Here is a 22,226-nt window from a genome sequence, read left to right as displayed (position 1 = left end):
ATTATAATAGTGTCTATCACGTTCTGTGAGAATTAACTGAAATGATTTCTGTAAAGCTTTCCATAACTTTCAGGACAGTGTCCAATACAATGCTCTATCTGTACTGGACATTTTATGTGTCCAGTACAGGGATCTCCTATACATATGCAATTGTTAACCAAAATGTTAATCAAAAGTTAAGTCAGGAATCTTGTAAAGAAAGATAATATTCAACTTGTGTCTTTTCAACAGAAGGCTCTTCATTTTCACATTCATGTTTCATTCATTTGTAAGTATTAAAATAAATTATGTAAACATGAGAGCCAGGAGCGGGGGCCAGTACAATCCAGCCAGAAGGGGCTTGGGGAGAATCCCTGGGACTCTGGGAAAAAAGCACCTCACTAGTGGACACAGAGGTTGATGGTCTAGCGACCCCCGCACAATTGCATGGGTAATGTTAAACTGCAGGTGTGAGCACAGAGGCCCACATGCCATTCTGTTAAAGGTGTAGAAGTTATCTCAAACCGACTCTGACATAAAAGATAGTAGATCTTTTTCTCCTAACAAATCCAAACATTAAGTTTTTTTTTCTTTCTCGTTTCACAGCTGCACCTGCAGCATATGTAAATTCCCAGGCAGACAGGGATTGAATCAGAGCTGCAGCTGTGGGCCTACATCACATCCACAGCCGTGGCACATCCAAGCTGCATCTGAGAGCTACATGCAAACTTATGGAGATGTCAGATCCTCAATCCCCTGAGCGAGGCCAGGGATCAAACCCACATCCTCACAGAGACAGTGTTCGGTCCTTAACCTGCTGAGCCACAACGGGAACTCCCCAAAGGCCAAGTTTTTTTTTTTTTTTTTTTTTTTTTTTTTTTTTTTATCTTTTTGCTATTTCTTGGGCCGCTCCTGCGGCATATGGAGGTTCCCAGGCTAGGGGTCTAATCGGAGCTGTGGCCGCCAGCCTACACCAGAGCCACAGCAACGCGGGATCCGAGCCGCGTCTGCGACCTACACCACAGCTCATGGCAACGCCGGATCGTTGACCCACTGAGCAAGGGCAGGGACCGAACCTGCAACCTCATGGTTCCTAGTCGGATTCGTTAACCACTGCGCCACGACGGGAACTCCCCAAAGGCCAAGTTTTAATATCAAATCTTTAGTCTTGGGCTTTCAACCTGGAACATTGAGGCCCCCAGTCCAGGCCTGCCACTGTTATCTTCATAGCTCCACTCTTACCCGCCACCACTGAGGGGACCTGGCCCTGCTGGCACCATCCCAGCTCTGCCTGCACCCCTGTAGACAGTCAGCCCTGGGCCACTGTCCAGAAGAAAGCAGAGGAGAGGCCCTGCAGACAGAAGGGCCTTGGGGCTCTGTGGGCAAGGAACGCTGGGTCTCGACATGGAGTTGGCAAAAATTTCTGTAAGTGGTCACACAGAAAATACTTCAGGGCTTTGGGGGCCACGTGGTCTCTGTCATGACTGCCTGAGTCTGCCATGTTGCTGAGAACCACCACGGTCAGCCTATAAGTGGAAGAACCCGGCTGTGTTCCAGGGAAAACAACAGACGCTGAAATTTGAGTCTTATGTAATTTTCACGTCATTCTTCTTTTGGTTTTTTTTCAACTATTTAAAAATAGAAAACCATTCTGAACTCATGAGTCATGGGAAGCAGAGTTACCAGTGTACTCGGTCCACAGGTGTAGTGTGCAAACTGGTCTAGACAGTGAGCTGGGAGCTCTGGGCGGACATGTCCTACGGAGCTGTGGACCTTGTGAGGTGTGGAGTAGGACCTCAGGGCCGAGAGTGAGAGTCCCCCCCCGCCTTGCCCAGCATCAGTCCATTGCTGAAGCAGCCTGCCAGGCAGGTGTGCTCATGGGGCTAATGAGGGATGCTAGTTAAGGGAAGCTTAACTTCAGCAGCATCCAAGAGGCCTGTCATGCCCTCACCCACCCCTCGCTTTCCTCCTCTGACCCCCTGTGTCCCATGTCCCAGACCTCCTCAGGGATGTGACATGTGCCAGAGGGGGGGGTTGGTGTCTGTCTGAGATGAATAGAGCCAAGTGTTACAAATGCCGTGATTTCTAGAAAACTCACTCTGGGGCTACAGTGGAGTCTGCTGTCATCCCAACCCCCTGTCCTTCCCCAGGGATGCATCCAACCAAGAATCCTGGCCCCAGTAGATCCCCGTCCTGAGGGTGCTCCCTTCTCCCTGCTCAGCGATGCTGCTGACAGCCCAATGGAGGACAGAGTGTTGCTTTTCATGTCAGTCCTGTGGCTGGATTGAAGCCGAGAATGTTGATGGGGTTGCTGGATAGTCTATTTTCTGTTTCCTCACTTGCCAGTGATTTCTAAAGCTCTTGTGGAAATCATTGTAGTCATCCCTGTATTTAGCCTTGAGCTGAACCAATTTGATGGCTTCAAAGCAGAGAGAGGAGGGAGGGAAGGAGAGGGAGGGAAGGAGTGAGGGAGAGAAACAGAAGAAGAGAGAAGGCTATTTGGATAAGGATGTATGTTTCCAACATTTTCCCTTTAAAAAGTAGCAGTGCATACACCAGAGGTGGATGTGATTTTTTATAAGATGTGGTCCAAGAAGATGATTTAAAATCACATTTTATGTCTAACTGACCATGTGGGGCTGAGTTACTTCCGCAAGGCTGGACCGAAATTACCATGGGAACAGGCTGCATCTTCTGAGAGGTGCTTCCGAAAAAGCGTCTCTGGCAGCCTGTGGCTTCCGCCCCTGCCCTGCCTCCCTCAGGACCAAGCCCTACATTGACTTATTCTTCCAGGGTCTTGAGACTAACCCTGGACCCCCACCCTGTGTCTAAAGATCAGGACACTTTGGGATCCTCTGCTGGTTCCTGGTTTGTTGCAGCTCTGAGTGGGATGATAGCTTCTGGTTCTAGTCTTTTTCTTTTGCCCCTAAGAGTTCAAGTGATTGCTACCTGGCACATGGGCTCAAAATGGGCCATGGTTCTTCCTTCCCCCACCCACCCCAGGCTCAGCCCCCAGCTTTCCCCTCCCCCTCCCACATCCCAGAATCCCAGACCCTTGCACCTCCCAAAGTCAGAGGAGCTTGAGGCCCAGACCATGCCCTGGACTTCCTAACAAGGACTTCCCCTCTCAGGCTCCCCCACCCCACCCCCCCCGCCACACGGCTCCCTTCATCGCTCTCAGGGTCTGCATTAGGGTTAGAGCCATCATCCCGAGCCAGCCGCACACAGCAGGCACTAGGAGGGTAGGTGTCCTTGCTCATGTCCAGCCTCAGGCCAGATGAAACAGAAAGTCTAGGGGCGGGGACTGAGTTAATTCAGGTAAAGTGCTCAGCAAAAGGCAGACACACAGTCAGTGCTTGCTGAATGCTATTCTTGTTGTTGTTACTGTGGTTTGCTTTTCACCTTCATTTTTCCCTCTCATTGCCCTTAACCCTCTCAGGCCGAGGCGGGGGCTCGGGGGGGGGGGAAGGTGTCAGTGATCACCCCACAGGTCCAGCCCCGGAGGGCCTGGCCGGGTAGGAGGATCCTAGAGCCTCAGCCCTCTCTGAACCTCTAATGACAACACCACCTCACCTCCCACTCCTGCCATGCCCAGAACAGAAGCCAGGACACGTGACCCTTGACATGTATCCCAGAGCTCAGGGCTCAGGGTCCCGCCGGGTCATGGTGGGGTGTCTGAGCACCTGTGACCAGCCGCAGGGTGCCATGGTCAGGGAGCACCATGAGACGAGGCCCTCTGTGTTGGAGGAGATGATAGATAAGCTGGATTTCCACTCGAGTTTCTAAATTTCCGATGGCGAATTCTATTTGGATTTATGCACCGAGGCTCTTGGTATCAAATTTATCCCTCCTGTCTGACACAGAACATTCATGATCTGCCAGTTGTGAAACAAATGAGTTTGCATCCTGAGACGGTCTTACAGCCACTCTCTCCATCAGCGGCTCTGAGCCCTTAACACTTGGCTTACATTTGACCACTCTGCGAATTCAAGGCAAGTAAATTGTATCTCATAAAGTGCCATCCCTGCAGATACGTTCTGCTTATTTGTCTCTCTGGAAAATTCGGGCTTGTGCCTTTTGTGTAAACTGTCAGAAAGAGTTTGTCATCTCCTTGGCAGGTGGGACTTACTTGCTGGAATCTCTCCTTCCCAAATCGCCAAGTGCTTCCCCTAGCCCCTGCCCCCATCACTCTGTGACTTGTCTCCTCAAGGATCCTCTCCAGCTGGCCAACCTACTTCCTGCCCCAGCAGCAGCCTGCTTTGCAGCATTTCCTGGGGAATGAATCCCAGTTTGAAGGGATCTTGACTCTGGCCTTTGAGATCAGCAGGCCCAGTGGGTGGCCACCTGGGTGGGGACTGAAGCCTTTCCCCTAAATAACTCCCAAGACCTGCACCTTCCAACATTTGTAACTATAAACCTCAACCACCCCCCCACCCTGGAGGCGGGGGCAGGCGTCTCAGAAGACGGCCTTGAAACACACGTCCAGGTCCTGCCAAGCGTCTCTGTGAGCCCACTGCCATGGGGCACTATAGCAGGGTCGTTGGTGGGCCCTGGTCTCAGTGTGAAAAAAACAAGAACATTGGTGATACTGGATTGAATAGTGCCCTTCCCTTCCCAGAACTTCACTGGATTCATCAGCAATGATGTCATTGCTGATGCATTTAGTCAAAATGAGGTCACACTGCAGTAGGACTGGCCCTCCACACAGTAAGGCTGGCTTTCCATGCAAGAGGAGACACAGAGGCAGACACGAACATGGGGGAGGTGAGGCCAAGACTCATGGGAGAATGTCCGAGATGATGGAGGCGGGGATCAGACTGCTGAAGCCGAAGGCCAGGGGGCGCCCAGCATTTCAGAATGCTTGCTCCAAACCATGAACTTCCACATCTGATGGACCCATCCTTACCCCAGATCACAGCCGTTTGTTGTCTCTGCTCCTCCTGTTTCCCCATGGCCTGAGGATGGTGTGTGAAGACAGAGGCAAGTGAGATTAAATTCAATATAACTGTACTAATTGGGAAGAAGGAGACAGAAAGAGGAGGCCATTAAATGTCTCCCTGAGGTGGTTCAACCAGCTTTTCACTGGCCCAAGTCAGCTTTTTTTTTTTTTCTTCTGTCTTTTTGCCTTTTCTAGGGCCGCTCCCACGGCATATGGAGGTTCCCAGGCTAGGGGTCCAATTGGAGTTATAGCCGTCGGCCTACACCAGAGCCACAGCAACGCCAGATCTGAGCCACATCTGCGACCTACACCACAGCTCATGGCAAGGCCGGATCCTTAACCCACTGAGAAATGCCAGGGATTGAACCCTCAACCTCATGGTTCCTAGTCGGATTTGTTAACCACTGTGCCATGACGGGAACTCCCCAAGTCAGCTTTTCACTGACTCCTAGTCGGCCCTGGGGCATGAAGGGTAATTCACATGGGATGTATCAGCTTCCAGGAAGAGGGCAAGAACCCCACAATCCAAGCCCCTTTCACTCTCTCTGCAAAGTTCCAATAAATGAGGTGCTTCCTCCAAGGTTAGAAGGCTCTTGTGATGCATCTCTGGATGCAAGACAGCTTGGGGGGAGGTGGCAGTGGGGGACGTGAGAGTCACCAGTGTGGCCTGGTGAGAGGGGGGTTGCATCTAGAAGTGCTATCATGGCCATCCTGCATATAATCACTTTTATGATTATAAGCTCTTGAGCTGTTTTATGTTCTACCAGAAGAAGCAGTTATTTAAAGTCTCAAGAAGGTGCAATAACTCTCATTGCTGTATTGCTGCAAATGGTTCTGGAATCCTCTGAAAGCCTTAACCTCTTCCTGGGCACCAGAATTCCTGTACAGGGAAATGCATTTTATTGCACTTAATAACTCTAAAAGTATATTCACATTCATTCTCATGTGAGGTACACGGGGAAGGAATAACTATTTTTTCCTCCTTTTTTTTTTTTTGGTTTGTTTTTTAGGGCCACACTCGCAGCATATGGAGGTTCCCAGGCTAGGGGTTGAATTGGAACTACAGCTGCTGACATACACCACAGCCATAGCAATGTGAGATCTGAGCTGCATCTGTGAAACCTACACCACAGCTCACAGCAACACCGGATCCTCAACCCACTGAGCGAGGCCAGGGATCGAACCTGCATCCTCATGGATGCTAGTCAGATTCATTTCTGCTGAGCCACAACAGGAACGCCTTTTTCCTCTTATTTATTCAATTAATTTATATTACTTTAATTTCACTCCCCGTGTAATGTACAAATTTCATGTGCACAGTTAGATGACTTTGGCCAAATGCACACAGTAGTGTAACTCGCACTCCTGTCAATTTAGGGAACACTCCTGTTGTCCCAGAAAGTCACTTTGGGCATCTCTGCTGTCAAGTGCTCGTCTCTTCCACCCACAAAGCAGGAACATTTATCACCGTAGATTGGTTGTGCTTGTTCCAGAACTTCATATAAATGGAATTACATAGGAGCTACTCTTTTGTGCCTGGCTTCTTTTGTTCAGGATGTTTTTGAAATTTATGCTTGTTGTTAGGTACTATTAGTAGTTCTTTTTATCTCTGAGCTGTATTCTTTCGTATAGTTTTCTGTAATTTGTTCATCCCTTGAATGGGTATTTCACTTGATTCTAGTTTCCGGCTATGATGAATAAGCCATTATCAACATTCTGTGAAGGCCTTTTTGGTGGACATTTTTTTTTCTCTTGGTACAATACCTAGAAATAGAATGCTGGGTTATAAGAGAGATTTAGGTTTAATTTTTATGAGAAACTCTCCAAAGAGCTTTCAAAGTGGCTTCATCATTTTATACTTCTGCTGCTTATGAATGAATGTTCTGGTTGCTCCATACTCCCACCATATTCTCTCAATATTTGGTGTTGTCAGACTTTAAAAATTACAGCCATTGGGTGTGAGTAAGCAGTGCTATCTCACTGTGGTTTACTTTGCATTTCTCTGATGTCTAATGGTGTCGAGCAGTTTTCATGTGCTTATTGACAATTTCTATAGCTTTGTAAAGTATCTGTCCAAATCTTTTGCTTTAAAAAAAGTTTCATTAAAAAATATTGAGTCAAAAAAGTTTTTAATGCTACCACATGCCACACACTGTCAGACATATGTGTTAGGAATATTTTCTCCAATCCGTGGTGCTTTTTTAAAAGAAGTTTTTGATTTTGATGAAATTTGGTTTAAAAATATCTTTGCTTACTCTCATGGTCATGATGGTAATCTTCCATGTTTTATTCTAGATACTAAACATATTTTAAATGTCATTTTAGCATTTTTGGGGGGGGTCCTGCAATCCACTTTGAATTAATTATTGTACATGTTGTGAGGTAGGGATCAAAGTTCATATGTTTTTCCTGTGTGAATATCCAATTTTAGCTCCACTTATTGAAAACAATGTCTTTCCCCATTAAGTTGCTTTGGTTCTTTTGTTAAAAATCTGTTGATACGCCATGTATCACCATATATGTATCTGTCTGTATCAGGACCAGATTCTGTGTTCCTGATCTACTTGTCAGTTTGTATGTAGATATCATACTGATCTTAGAGAGGCAGCAGTGAGTGATGGCTTGAAGCAAGATCTTAATTCTCTGCTCAGGAGTGAAACCTGGGCAGCCTGGGTGAAAACCAGGAATCCTAGCCACTAGACTAGCCAGAGGCTGAAAGCAGAATTCCCCTGATTCTTGGCCCCTGTTGAAAGCAAGAATGTTTCAAGGAGGCAAAGACTGTAAAAGCAGGTACAGAGTTTATGGTTAGAAACATAACACAGCATGTGGGAGGGTGCACAGAGAAGCAGTCTGTTTATCTAAGGCAGAAGCAAAGCAGTAATAGGCACCCAAAGGAGTGAGGGTGCAGGTATCCCCCTGAATGAGGAGCAACCAGAGAGGTGATTTAAACCACTTAGATTGGGCAGTTCTTGCGGGTCTTTGTTTTCCTTTGGCCAGTTATCTCACTTTATCTTTCACACCTGACCAGACCCAGGGCATTTCCCTGATCTGCATGTGCATCTTTTGGCCAAGATGCATTCCAGAGCAAAGTGTGATGGGAAGGTTGTCTAGACACACTAAGGTTTGGTGGCTCCTCCCTTTCCGACCCAGAAGGGTCTCTCTGTGCATGTGTAGTTGGGGTCTCCCTGACCCTGAGGATGGGAAGTACGTGACCTCTTGGTCTTTTGCCCAAGCAGGGCTTAGCCCCTCTTTTGATCCTGTCATTACTATTGTTTAACAAGGTCACAGAAGACAAGTACCAGTTATTTGCCTTGTGCCTGTTGTTATTTCTGTTTTGAAGTATAGAGGGGTGGCTGGTTGTAAATGTTTACTCTGGAGCCCGTGAATCTCCTGCTTCAGGAAGTACAAGCAAGAGGCACTTTTGCAGACAAAAGTGTAAATGCCTATGCTGGAGCCCATCTATCTCCTGCCTCAATACCATTATGATTCTGGAGCTTTATAATATCCCTTGAAATAAGGCAATATTCATCCTCCAACTTGTTCTTTCCATAAATTGTTTTGGCTGTTTTAAGACCTTTTTATTTCCACATAAATTACAGAATAATTTTCTATTTTCTAGAATAATGTTTCATTGATTTTTGAATAAAAGATCTGCTGGATTAGGGTGCATTGGTGTCTCCATCATTTTGAGTTGTCCTATCCATGAGCACTTTCACTTCCTTTATCTAGGTCTGTGCTGCCTGAGTAACATTTGAAGATTGCAGTGTGTAGGTATTGCACATCTTTTGTTAAATTTATGTTGAAGTATTTTATTTCCTATGTTATTGTTAGTGAAATTTTCTCTTAAATTTCATTTTCCAATTGTTTATGTTAATATATAGAATAGACTATAAAATAGACCTTTATATATTAACCTCTTATCCCGTGAGCCTCACTCAATTCACTTATTCTGGTGGCTTTTTTGAAGACTGCTTTGTATTTTCTATGTACGTAATCATGCTGTCTGCAAAAGCCCTCCTTTGCAATTTGTATGCCTTTTTTTTTTTTTTTTCTGGCTTTATTCCCGTTAGCTGAGCAATCTCATTCAATACAAGGCTTAATAGAAAGCAGAGAGCAGATTTTTTTTTCCATTGTTTCCAATCTTAAGAGAAGTATTCAGTCGTTTACCATTAAGTCTGATGTTAAGTGAAGGTTTTCCACAGTTGTCTTATAGCAGGCTAAGGAAGTCCCTTTCTATTCCTAGTTTGCTGAAAGTTTTCTTTTTTAAAAAATCATAAATGGGTGTTGAATATTGTCAACTGCTTTTTCTGAAGTTATTTACTGAGTGTAGGGATGCTTTTTCTTTTATTCTGCTAATGTGGTGAATTACATTCTTAATTACTGCTAAATTAACATTGAATTTCTATGATAAACCGCATTTAGTCATGATGTATTGTCATTTTGTGTATTGCTAAATTCTATTTGCTGATACTTTCTTGAGGATTTTTGTTTCTATGTTCACAAGTAATATTTGTCTGATATTTTTCTTTTATGTAGCATATTTGTGAGGCTTCAGTATCCACATAAATTGGGTCAGGAAGGGCTTCTTTATTTTCTAAAAACTTGTGTAATGGTGGTATATTATTGCGTTCTTAGATGATCATCAGTGAAACTACATGGGCATGGACTTTCTTTTAAGAGAAAGTTTTTGGTTACAAGTTCAATTTCTTTAGAAAATAAGGGAAAATTCAGATCTTCTATTTCTTCTTAGTTCTGTTTAATATTTGTATCTTTAAGGAATTTACTTCATAGAAGTTAAATTCATTGGTATAAATTTTCCATAATATTCCTTTATTACTATTTTACTGCCTATAAGGTTTGTAGTGATGACTCATTATATTCATAAGATTGGCAATTTCCCTCCCTCTCATTAGTGTGGCTATGGAGTTATCAATTTTATTAATATTTTTAGATCAATTTTTAATTTCATTGATTTCCTCTGTGTTTTTTTTTTCTCTCTTCCATTAGTTTTTCTTCTCTTTCTTTTTTTTGCTCATCTTTTTTTTTTTTTTTTTTTTTTTAAGGGCTGCACCTGCAGCATATGGAGGTTCCCAGGCTAGGGGTCCAATCAGAGCTGTAGCTGCTGGCCTACATCACAGCCACAGCAACACAGGATCTGAGCTGCATCTGTGATCCACACCAAAGCTCATGGCAATGACAGATTCTTAACCCACTGAGCGAGGCCAGGTATCAAACTCTTATCTTCATGGATACTAGTCGGGTTTGTTAACCACCGAGCAATGAAGGGAACTCCTTTCTTCTCTTTCTTATCTTTTTCTTTCTATTTATTTTCTCTTTTCCCTCCTGACTCATTAAGGTGGTATCTTATATCATTGTTCCCCTGCCCCCACCCCCAAGCTAGGTGGTGTATTTATTACCACAAACAAAACGCTGGCTAGATCCCTTCCTCTTCCACCAGACTGACACCCTGAGTTGGTAGCATTCCATAGATCATGTATTTTTTCCCCCCTGGACGTATCTCCTATATCTTACCAGTATTTTTCTCTCCCACCTACCATATTAACCACATACCTCTACAATCTCTGTAGTTTGAAAACTTGATCTGGGTGGAAAGCAATGCAATGGAGAAGGAGAGGATATTGAGGAAAATTTAAAAAAAAATTTATTTGGTTAAAAAAGGAGAAAAGCCATTGAAATGACTTTTTAGTCAAGTCCTTTGTGGCAACATGGAGAGACCTGGAGGATGTCATGTTAAGTGAAATAACCCAAACGAAGAAAGACAAATACTGAATGATCTCACTTACATGCAGAATGTGAAATAGACTCACAGAAGCAGAGAGCAGAATGGTGACTGCTGGGGGCTGGGTGGAGTGGGAAATGGGAGGTGAGGGTCAAAGGGTACAAAGTTTTACTATTTTAAGGCCTGTAATTTATTTACTCAGAGTTTGTTTGTTTGTTTATTTGTTTAATTCTTTTTTGGACTTACCTTGTGTTGCAGCGGGTTAAGGATCCAGTGTTGGTGTTGTCACTGCAGCAACTCAGGTCACTGGGTTCAATCCCTGGCCCAGGAACATCTAAGGCATGCCGTCAGGGTGGCTAAAATTATATCATTGGTCTTAAATCTTCTTTCTTTACTCATAGTTTTCACTTAGTGCCATATATTTCTCTCTGAGAACTCCTTTGGTTGCATCCCCTAGATTTTAATGTATATTATTTTTATTGTCATTCATTTAAAATATTTCTGATTTTCCTTGTGATCTCCTCTTTGGCTCATAGAATATTTAAAAATACATAGCTTCATTTCTGAATGGTTGGAATTTCTAAATGTATTACTAGTTATTTCTAATTCTATTTTAGTCAGAGAAGATGTTCCTTAAGATTTCATTTCTTTATCACTTACCTTGGTAAATGTCCCACATGTGCCTGAAATGAATGTGTGTGTTGTTGGGTACTCTGGTCTATAAATACCAATTAAGTTGGTTGATAGCCTTTTGCCTGTTCTTTCTATTAGTTACTCATTAATAGACTGTTAACATATATAACTGTGATTGCGGACTTCTCTGTTTCTCTCTTTTTTTCTGAACGTACTTTGAAGTACTCTAAGAGCACATACATTGTCATGTCTTCTTGATGAACTGACCCTCTCATTAATATGAAGTGTTCATCAAGGTCTCTGGTAACATTCCTTAAAGCCTATCTTGACATATTCATATAGTTGCTCAAGCTTTCTTATAGTTAGTGTTTGCATGATATGTCATTCTCTCTGTCTCTTTTTGCTTTTAACGTCTTTGTATTTTTATTTTTAAAGTGTGCATCTTATATACAGCATATAGTTGAATCTTATATTTTTATCCAGTCTGACAAGGTCTACTTTTTTTTTTTTTTTTTTTTTTTTTGTCTTTTTGCCTTTTCTAGGGCTGCTCCCATGGCATATGGAGGTTCCCAGGCTAGGGGTCTAATCGGAGCTTTTGCTGCTGGCCTACGCCAGAGCCACAGCAACGCTGGATCAGAGCCACGTCTGTGACCTACACCACAGCTCATGGCAACACCAGATCCTTAACCCACTGAGCAAGGCCAGGGATCAAACCTGCAACCTCATGATTCCTAGTCAGATTCGTTAACCACTGTGCCATGATGGGAACTCCAACAAGCTCTACTTTTTAATCAAAATGTTTAACCAACTTTGCTATTTTTTTTTGTATTTGTCCCATCTGCTCTTTGGTCATTTGCTCTTCTTTATTCCCTTCTTTTGAATTAATTGAATAATTTTCAGTATTCCAGTATAACTATGCCATTGATTTTGAGTTTATAGTGGTTGCTCTAGAGATTAAAATATGTACTCTTAATTTATTATCTTTAGTTAATATTATACCGCTTCATGTAAAATGTAAAAATCCTAGGATAATGTTTCATTTATTTTCATTCCATCTTTGTGTTGTTTTTTTACTACCCCTTAATTCTAAGTATGGCATAGGTCTCATAATGCATTTTAATATTTTTATTTTAAAGAATTAATTGACTTTAAATAAATTAAAAACAAAAATACTTATTTTACCCTTCCTTCTCTCTTTGTTTCTTCCTGATGATTTTATGATCCCATCTGATTTCATTTAGCTTCAGCCAGATGAACCTCCTTTAGTATTTCTGGTAATGCAGTGTATGGATGAATTCTTTTACTCTCTATTTAGTTTGAATATGTTATAGTTTCACTTTTTAAAAAGGATATATTTACAGGAAATAGAATTCTAAGTTGATGGGTTTCTTTCATCAGCATTTTAAAGACAACTTTCTATTTCCATTTATCCTTACTGCTCTGTATTGCTGTGTCTTTTACATCTGCCTGCTTAAAATTTTTTCTGTCACTTGTGTTTAGAAATTTTACTTGCCCTAAGATGTAATATTCTTTTTGTTTATAATACTCAGGACTTGTTGAGTTTGTTGGATTTGAACTTGTTGGGTTGATAGATTTAATCTAACTTGGAAAATTTTCCACCATTGTATTTTCTTTCATTTTTATTATTATTTTTGTCTTTTTTTTAAGGGCTGCACCTGCAGCACATGGAGGTTCCCAGGCTAGGGATCGAATCGGAGCTGTAATTTATGGCCTGCGCCACAGCCACATAGGATCTGGGCTGTGTCTGCAATCTATGCCACAGATCACGCCAACTCCGGACCCTTAACCCATTGAGTGAGGCCAGGGATTGAACTTGCATCCTCATGGATGCTAGTCAGATTTATTTCCACTGAGCCATGACAGGAATTCCCACCATTATATTTTCAGTAATTTTTTGCTCTAATGTCTCTTGCCTCTCTTTCTGAGGCTACAGTTACACACGTTAGCAATGTGTGTCACTTTCTCTTCTGAATATCCCATCTACTTGCTTATTATATCCACATTTTTTGTATAAATCCTTGAACAAAAATGCTATAATTGTTTTAAATTGCTTGTCTGCTAATCCCATCATCTCTGTGTCTGTTTCTATTGACTGTTTTTCTCCTAGTATGGGGTCATATCTCCTGCTTCTTTATTTGTCCATGATTTTGAATATATGCTGTACATTGTGAATGCAGTGTTGTTGAGGGCCCAAATTATATTTTCTTCCTTTAAAGAGGATTGTGTATTTTTGGCAAGCAATTAATTACTGACAGTGGAACTTGCTTTTAGGCTTTGGTATGTCAGGTTAAGAGTATGTAGGATAAGAAATTGTAGCTCTTGGATTTCCTGTCGTGGCTCAGTGGTTAATGAATCCGACTAGGAACCATGAGGTTGCGGGTTCAATCCCTGGCCTTTCTCAGTGGCTTAAGAATCCGGCATTGCCATGAGCTGTGGTGTAGGTTGCAGACATGGCTCAGATCTCGTGTTGCTGTGGCTCTGGCATAGGCTGATGGCTACAGCTTCAATTCGACCCCTAGCCTGGGAACCTCCATATGCTGCAGGAGCAGACCAAGAAATGGCAAAAAAGACAAAAAAAAAAAAAAAAGTAGCCCTTTATTTAGAACATAGCCTTTATGGGGTCCTAACTCAATGCTTAAGGTGTTCAGTGAAATTCCTCCCCTTTGGAAATTTGGACCTCCAACCTTTCCAGCACTGTGCCATCTATGGAACCTCAATTCCTATCTCCCAGTAGTTGTTCTCTGCCATGTCTTTTGGAGTCTCATCTGTGCATGTGTAGCTTGGCAGTTGTCCAGAGATTCAAGAGGTCCATATGCGGATTTCTGGGACATTTTTTCTGCATAGCTTCCTCTTCTTTGGTATTCTGCCTCTCAAATTCCAGCTGCCTCATCAGCAACACACTCTAATCTTTCTCCTCCACCCCATGAGAACACTGACTTCTGTTTCAGTTCCACTCCCATGCCATGATGTAGAAGGTGTTCTTAGGCAGAAAGTTGGTATAAATTTGAAGTTATTCTGTGTGTTCTTCTCCTCACAGGGCCACAGCCCTGCACTGTCTGTTGCGGCTGAAGAGTCATTTCAGATTTTTTCCATTTTCATACTTGCTTATGGTGGACAATAAATCTAATATACAATATTGCATCATGGCCTGAACTGAAAGCCTCTACTAGTCCCCATTTTATAGATGGGAGAGTGGAGGCTTATAAACTCCATATGTTTTTTTCTTGATTAAGGTCACTTGGGCTATGAATGTCAGAATCCTGACCAAAACCCTGATATCTACATCTGCTTTCAAATCTCTCTATACCACCTCTCACCGTATATCAAAACATGGCAGTTCAGGGGAGCCTCCTGTTCTCACCACTGGTGTGTGCTATACCAGTGCTCCAATCTTTTGGAGACTTTGGATGGCAAATTATCCCAGGGGGATTGGGCCTGGCAGTCCCACGTTGGAATCAGAACCCTCACTTACCAATGGATTGACTTGAACAAGTTTCCTCACATACCTACCTTCATTTCCTTATCATAAAGAAAGGATAAAGACACTCACCTTGCAGGAGTTCCCTTCATGGTGCAGTGGAAACGAATCTGACTAGGGAGCATGAGGTTGTGGGTTAGATCCCTGGCCTCCCTCAATGGATTAAGGATTCAGCATTGCCATGAGCTGTGGTGTAGCTCACAGATGTGGCTCAGATATGGTGTTGCTGTGGCTGTGGTGTAGGCTGGCAGCTGTAGCTTTGATTAGACCCCTAGCTTATGAACCTCCATACGCCGTGGGTGTGGCCCTAAAAAGCAAAAAACAAAACAAAACACCCCAAAAACCCACTCCCTCGCAAGTTACGATAGTCCAACATTCAGAGCTCAGCATTGTGCCTGGCATCAAGACATGCTCCTGAAAGGTGAGCCGAGCCTACTCAGACTCTGTGAACCAGGGCTAGTCCTATCAAATGCTGCTCCATCTCTTTCCATGCACATAGCCAGCCCGAGTTTTCTTATTTATTCAAGCGTTTTGAGGCAACAGCACTTGGCGAGTCCCAGGTGTTATTAATATCTCTGAGTCACTATGAGTTCTAAAAATACCTTCCCTAGCTGTTTATTTTTACCTCTTATCTCCCTAAAGTGTAAGTCAGCAATAAAGTTATGAATTGCCATCCCTCTTATTCTCGGTTCTGTAATTCTCGGCTCTGTAAGGAAGTGCTACGGAAGAGACCTCATTGAGGAAGGGGGTGAGTTAGTGCAGCTGGAGGCATGAATACAGGAAGCTGCCTGCCAATCTGGCACTACCTGGACTGAGCACACCTGGGGAGGCAATGAAACTCAGGAGCAGAGCTGGGTACCTAAAGGCTCAAGGGTATAAACAGTCTCATTCCACAAGGATTCTCCTCTTTGGCTTTAGTCTTGCCAAAACCCAGTTTCCCAGCCTGGCAAGCACTTTGTTTTAGGCCTTAGCATTTCATCAGCGTCTCTCTTTGCTTATCCAAGCCCACCAGAGCAACCAGCCAGCCATTCCAATTGTACCCCATGTTCTCTATTTTGAGTTGGAAAAGGACTATCTTCAGAAGAATTTGATCCTTTACAAAAATCTAGCTTCTTAGGATGCAGGTCAGGAAATCTTGTAAAACTACTCTGCCTCTAATCCCATGGATTTTGAAAGACCTTACAACATGAAAAACCAGAGGGAGAACTTTGTAGTCACCAAAGAAAACTAGAAAGAAGTTGGGAAGTAGCCCTCTTTGGGGAGGCCTTTGGACATGAGGGCTTTGGAATTAAAAAGACATGAGTTCAGATCCAACTTGGCCCTCCTCACATGTTTATAGCAAAGACATGGACACTGATTGAGCCAAGTTTGGGCCCTGTCAAACTGTCTCAAGTCATAGCACCTGAACACCCCACTATGCTGAGCATTTAAAAGAAACCTGTCTGTAAAATCTGAGCCACACTGGCCCTTCTCTTGCCTCATCAACGAAGCAAGTCTAGTTCCAGAACATGACTTAGGATGGCTCTTGTAGAAGAGGTACCTATCCCAGCATCCTCGATGCTGGTGAGGACACTTTACATGGGAACAAGGTTATATTCCAATTGGCAGGAAAATATCTGAATAAGAAAATAACGCAGGAGTTCCCATCGTGGCACAGTGGTTAACGAATCTGGCTAGGAACCATGAGGTTGCAGGTTTGATCCCTGCTCTTGTTCAGTGGGTTAAGGATCCGGTGTTGCCGTGAGGTGTGGTGTGGGTCGCAGATGCGGCATAGATCCTGTGTTGCTCTGGCTCTGGCATAGGCGGGTGGCTGCAGCTCCGATTAGACCCCCTAGCCTAACCTCCATATGCTGCAGGAGCAGCTCAAGAAAAAGCAAAAAGACAAAAAAAAAGAAAGAAGAAAGAAAGAAAGGGAAAGGAAAGGAAAGGAAAGGAAAGGAAAGGAAAGGAAAGAAAAGAAAAGAAAAGAAAAGGAAAAGAATGCAAAAGGCATGAGCTGGGTACTTCCAAGATGGCAGCATGAGGAGCTCACCAAGGCTTCTTCCCAACAAAATCACATTTAACTGGAGAAAACTGAAAAACAGAAACAGTTATCCAAACATCTCTGAAAAGTGCAAGAAGGACATATAGAAAATGAAGAGAGAATAAGTCAGGAAATCCATGAATATCCACACCAGTGGGTCCTCCAACACCCAGCCTTATCATGCCTTGGCACCTGCAATTCTCAAGTTCAGATCCTGAAACTCAGATCCCCAAAAACTGATCACACCTGTACCTTCTCCTCACTGAGGGCCACTTTTCTTCTGGCATTTCCTCTCTCACCACAAGCATTTAGCCTTCTTTCTTGCAGTCCCTCTGCAGCTGTTCATCTCGCCACCATTATCCCTCCTCAACGCTATTAATCAGCATCTTAGAGAGGAGGCTCTGAGGGGCTGGCCCACTTCACAGAGCCAGATCCTACTTCCCCCATCACACATTGCGTCTTGTCCACTGCTCCATCTTAATGTCCACTTGGCTCCTGACCTCAGGCTTGGCAGCCCTCTTCCTTGAATAAGGTTGTAGATTCCGCCTTCTTGGCTTGGCCATGATCATCCTCTCTGCAGAGTTTTCACAGCTCCAGGCTTCATCCTTCCCCAAATCCCACTCTTTAACCAGCCCTCCTACTTGGCCCCAGCTCAGCCCTGTTGGTCTGCACAGCTGGCCTCTCTGCAGGGGGGATCAAGCCAAATCTACTCTTCCGTATCCCACAGACCCCAGTCCCTCCACCTATCAGCTCCCTACATGGATCCTCGTTACCTCCTACACCCCACACCTCCCTTGATTGTCTTGCTTTCCTCTTCCTTCCAGCTACTGCTCCAGGCCTGGACACTGCCGACCCTCCTGTTTAAGTCAGGAGGAAATGTGTAGCTGCCTCATGATATGTATCGTAAGAGCAGGGATGCATGTGCGTCTGGGTGACAGAGCCTTCTGAGCACATCGAAAACTCTCCTTGGAGGAAGAAGCAGCCCTGTGATGCTCATTTCCAGCAGGATTTTCCATTCCCAGGCCAAGGGCTGGGGAGATGCTGCACTTTCAGGCCTGGCCATAGGAGGGGGCTCACAGGAGCCTGGAGCTGAAACTCAGCCGAAGACTTTGAAACCTTCACTGAGTTGGTGAGAGGCAGGCTCCCAGTCCAGCAACACGGCATCTCATGGACCACAATTTCTCAAGGTGTGACAAATGGCCTCCTGCTGTCAGCATCCCGGGGAAGGTGTGTGGGCTCCTCTGTTAGAGTTGCTTGCTACAGGTCAAGGGAGGTACGGATTCGGGGAGAGGCCCATTCCCTTCCCTTGTACTGAGGCCTCAGATCTTCTCTGTACATGGGTACTGGAGGCTCAGGGAGCATCAGGGAACCTTACTGTCACCCCTGACCCTGGTGTTCCCGTGCAGGGCACCAGCAGGCTTGGCAATGGCCAGGCGCCCCCAGCAGCTGGAGAGATGTGGACTTGCCCAAAGGGAAGTGGAATCCAGGAGGAAGATGGCAGCCACCATCCTGGGATGGGTGTCATGACTTGGTTTTCTCTGGTCTCACTTTACTCTGACCATGTCCTTCCATACACACCCACTCAGCCACGCACACACACATACACTCCACACTTGCACACCCTGTGCTCAGGCCCTGCTCCCGTTGCCACCCTCTTTTTGCACCTCCAGACTTCCCCACACCTTTGCCTCCTTCTGTGGTCCAGACTCACATACGTCCAGACGCTCCCATCCAGGGACAACTGCCTGTCAGTATTTTCTTCCCAATGGACTATTGGCAATCCCTCTCCTTCCCTCATCAACACATCTTGCAAGAGTTATCTTTACTTCCTGTCCTTCTCTTCAACCATGGCCATTTGGATTTTGATCCTCAGCAAAATCACACCCAACTCTGAGCTCCCAGCTTCACTTCTCTCCTGGATTTTTGTCATTTCCAAATCCTCAGCAGCATTTGATGACCCCTTCTTACAGCTCCAGGTACCTCCCTTCTGGTTGTTTCCTAACTGCTTTTTCCTCTTCCCCCAGTTGGTCTGCCCCTGGTGCTCCTCCCCCTGCATCCGTAAAAGCTGCTCACCTCCTTTCTCTGCAGCTTCTACCAGGGAGCTTCCTCCCTCTTGCAGCTTGAAGCACAGTCAGGATCTCCCTTATCAAAACAACTAGGCTCCTGACACCAGATTCCTAACTGCCCTTTGCTCATTTCTCCCCAGAGCCTGGGAACCATTCCGATGGGACTTTTGTACCCGCCCCTGCAGTGAAATGAGGGGGTGGAGAAGAAGGAACCCCATGACTTCCCTCCGCTGGTTCCCAAACCAGTGTGCAGTGCGGGCGGTACGTACATGTAGTGGTAGTGTCACTAACACTGCTTTCTAACCATAGATGAGCCACAGTGCATATCAGCCAAAATGAGAACGAAATTCTGACTGTTAACTTTTTTTCATTTTTTAAAGTTTTATTGACCTAGACTTGATTTACAATGTTGTGATCATCTCTTCTGTACAAGGTGATTCAGTTATACATATACACACATCCATTGTCTTTCAGATTCTTTCTCACATAGATGATCACAGAATATTGGGTAGAGTTCTCTGTGCTGTAGAACAGGTCCCAGTCATTCCATAGACTTCAGTGTGCATATGCCAGTCTGAAACCTCCAGTCCATCCCCCCCCCCCACTCCTGTCTTCTTTGTTAACCATAAGTTTGTTTTCAAAGTCTGTGACTGGAGTTCCCATCATGGTGCAGCGGAAAGGAATCCGACCAGGAACCGTGAGGTTGTGGGTTCAATCCCTGGCCTTGTTCAGTGGGTTAAGGATCCGGCATTGCTGTGAGCTTCAGTGTAAGCCACAGATGTGGCTCAGATCTGGCATGGCTGTGACTGTGGTTGGCAGCTGTAGCTCCGATTCGACTCTTAGCCTGGGAAACTCCATATGCCACGAGTGCAGCCCTAAAAAAATTTTGAAAAACCCAGCAACAACAAAGTCTGTGACTGATTGTAACTGTTATGGAAAAAAAACTGACTATGGTGGAGTTCCTCTTGTGGCTTAGTGGGTTAAGAGCCCGACTAGTATCCATGAGGATGTGGGTTTGGTCCCTGGCCATGCTCAGTGGGTTAAGGATCTGGCATTGCCATGAGCTGCAGTGTAGGTCACAGATGAGGCTCAGATCCCATGTGGCTGTGGCTGTGGTATAGACCCAAAGCTACAGCTCTGATTCAACCCCTAGCCCAGGAACCTGCATATGCCCCAGGTGCAGCCCTAAAGAGAAGAAAAAAAGAAAAGAAAAAAAAATTGACCATGGTGAAAGGCTTTCAGACTCTTCAGTTCTCTAGCTAATTACATGTTGTGCTACTACCAAATATTGTCCCAGGTATGAAACCCATGCACTGGTGGGGTGAAATGCCATCTGTATGGTGGGCTAGCCCTCTTCTCTTCTGCCAAGTGCATCAGCAACTTGGCCATCCAGACCCTTCTAGCACACTTGCCTCTCTGTCTGATTCTGTTTCTGGACAGCACCTGGGATCACCCAGTTTTTCCATTTCACTTTACCATCCAGGGTGTCAGTCACAGGCAGATGACAGGCAAGCCTTCAGCACCAGTGGCATTTCCATTCTGCATCTTCACGGCACAAGGCATGATTTGAATTTTTCTCCAGTTTTCTTGTTGATGTCAGGGCGGGAAAGAGCATAGAAATATATCTATGTTACAAGTCATGGTGCCTCCAGCAAGAAGCACTGCAGCAACAAAGGAAATTCATTTTCTCACCCTACTTGTTGGTGCATAATGTGTTTATTCCTAGAGAGACAAGCACGGTAGAATATAAAAGTGAACGCCTGCAAGCCTGCAAAAGGATTTAAAAATGATGTTTATATTCCCACTAAAGTTCAGTCTTGATGTCACAGCAGGAAGACAAAAATCACAGAAGTAAATGAGGTAGTTTAGAAATAATAGAGCTGCCGTGGGATGAGAGGAGGAGGTACCCCAGAGGGAGAAGAGGACGGGGGCTGGGGAGGGGGGGAGATGCTGGAGGGGAGGGGTGCATGCGGGGCTGCAGCCCAGGGTGCTCACCCAAGCGAGGCTAGCCTACCGTGTGGTGGCAGCGACTTGCTGAAAGCTTGAGCTTTTCTTTCAACCTTCTGACCTTGAAGAGAGAATTGAGAATTGGGGCAGAGAGGAATTGTCCAAAATCCGCAGCCCCCTTGAGGTTCTGCAGCTGGATTTCCTTATGTCTCTGCTTTTCTGTGAAATGCAGTTTGTAGTGAAAACAAAATTAACCCTCTAGAACATCTGTCCATAAAAGTTTCACCTGGAGTTCCTGTTGTGGCTCAGCAGTAATGAACCCGACTAGTATCCATGAGGATGTGAGTTTGATCCCTGGCCTCCCTCAGGGGTTTAAGGATCCGGTGTTGCTGTGAGCTGTGGTATAGGTTGCAGACTCGGCTTGGATCCCACCCGTGTTGCTGTGGCTGTGGCAGCTACAGCTCTGTTTCGACCCTGCCATATGCTGCAGGTGCACTCCCCACCCAAAAAAAGAGTTTCACCTGAGTGGACATGGAGGTGCCTCCAGAACTTTCAGGACTGAGAGGGAATTTGATGTTGGATGCACAGCTGGCCCACCTGTTGGAAGGGAAACAGAGCTCTCGTCGGGGCAGAGTCCAAGGCAGTTTGTCCACGTCATAAACTGCTAGAAGGTGTCAGCACTGCAATAAGTACTCCCTTGGGTGCTTCACAGTGAGAGAGGGGCATGATTTAAGTCCAGAGAAAGAGGTGATTCAGCTGTGTGGCTGGGGAGGAGGGGAGCCGAGTGGTCATTGATGGTCCAGGAGGCTGAGCTGCTCTGTCACCATGCTTTTGGCATCCAGTGGTCCTGAGCTCAGTTCCCACCTCTCTAGTGGGCACACCCATGTAGGCACGTCTCCAGCACCCTCTGCCCAGGGAATGAGAGTGACAAGGGGCACATCCTGTAAGATTGATAAGATTGTAAAGCGTAGTGTGTGAAGTGCTTATTTCTTCATGCCTGACATGGATGCGTGCACAGAGCTCAGAAAAGAATTGGCTAGGAGCTCCCTGGTGGCCTGGCATTCAAGGACTCAGCAATGTCACTGCTGTGGCTCAGGTTACTGCTAGAGTACAGGTTCAATCCCTGGCTTGGGACCGGAGGATCTCTGCATGCTGTGGGCGCGACCAAAAAAAAAAAGGGAGAGAGAGAGAGAAAAATGAGTTGGCTATTTCCATGGCCTTTCATAGTCATCTCTGCCTCCTCCCTAGAGAGAGTGGGTGGAGGAGACAGTCAGAGCTGAGAGATGGTGAGAGAGGCCTCTGTGGAACCTGGGGTCCAGGCACCAGCACCACCCACTGGAACTCTCCCCCTGCCCCTTAGGGAACCAACAGGCCCTCCTTTTCACTTAAACCACTTTAGC

General features: G+C 45.0%; 1 protein-coding gene across 5 annotated transcripts in view; it reads left to right on the top strand.

Moving 5' to 3' along the window:
* PDCL3 (phosducin like 3) overlaps positions 1-22,226 on the top strand; it is a 185,631-nt gene that overhangs the window by 71,172 nt on the left and 92,233 nt on the right. For 2 of the 5 annotated variants that reach the window (XR_014841404.1, XR_014841408.1), the window contains exons 8-9: positions 17,638-18,000; positions 19,020-19,140. The exons of the other annotated variants lie outside the window; for them this stretch is intronic. The gene's annotated coding sequence lies outside the window, so the exon portion shown is untranslated. The remainder of the gene's footprint in view (positions 1-17,637; positions 18,001-19,019; positions 19,141-22,226) is intronic. 5 annotated transcript variants of the gene reach the window in all.

The sequence above is a fragment of the Sus scrofa genome, chromosome 3 (genome assembly GCF_054392235.1).
Source record: "Sus scrofa isolate SSC_HxYL_T2T_F1_AM1 chromosome 3, Sscrofa_HxYL_maternal_Yorkshire_Landrace_v2.0, whole genome shotgun sequence".
NCBI lineage: Eukaryota > Metazoa > Chordata > Mammalia > Artiodactyla > Suidae > Sus > Sus scrofa.
The sequence above is the reverse complement of the archived record's forward strand: the minus strand, read 5'-3'. Positions and strand labels throughout refer to the sequence as shown.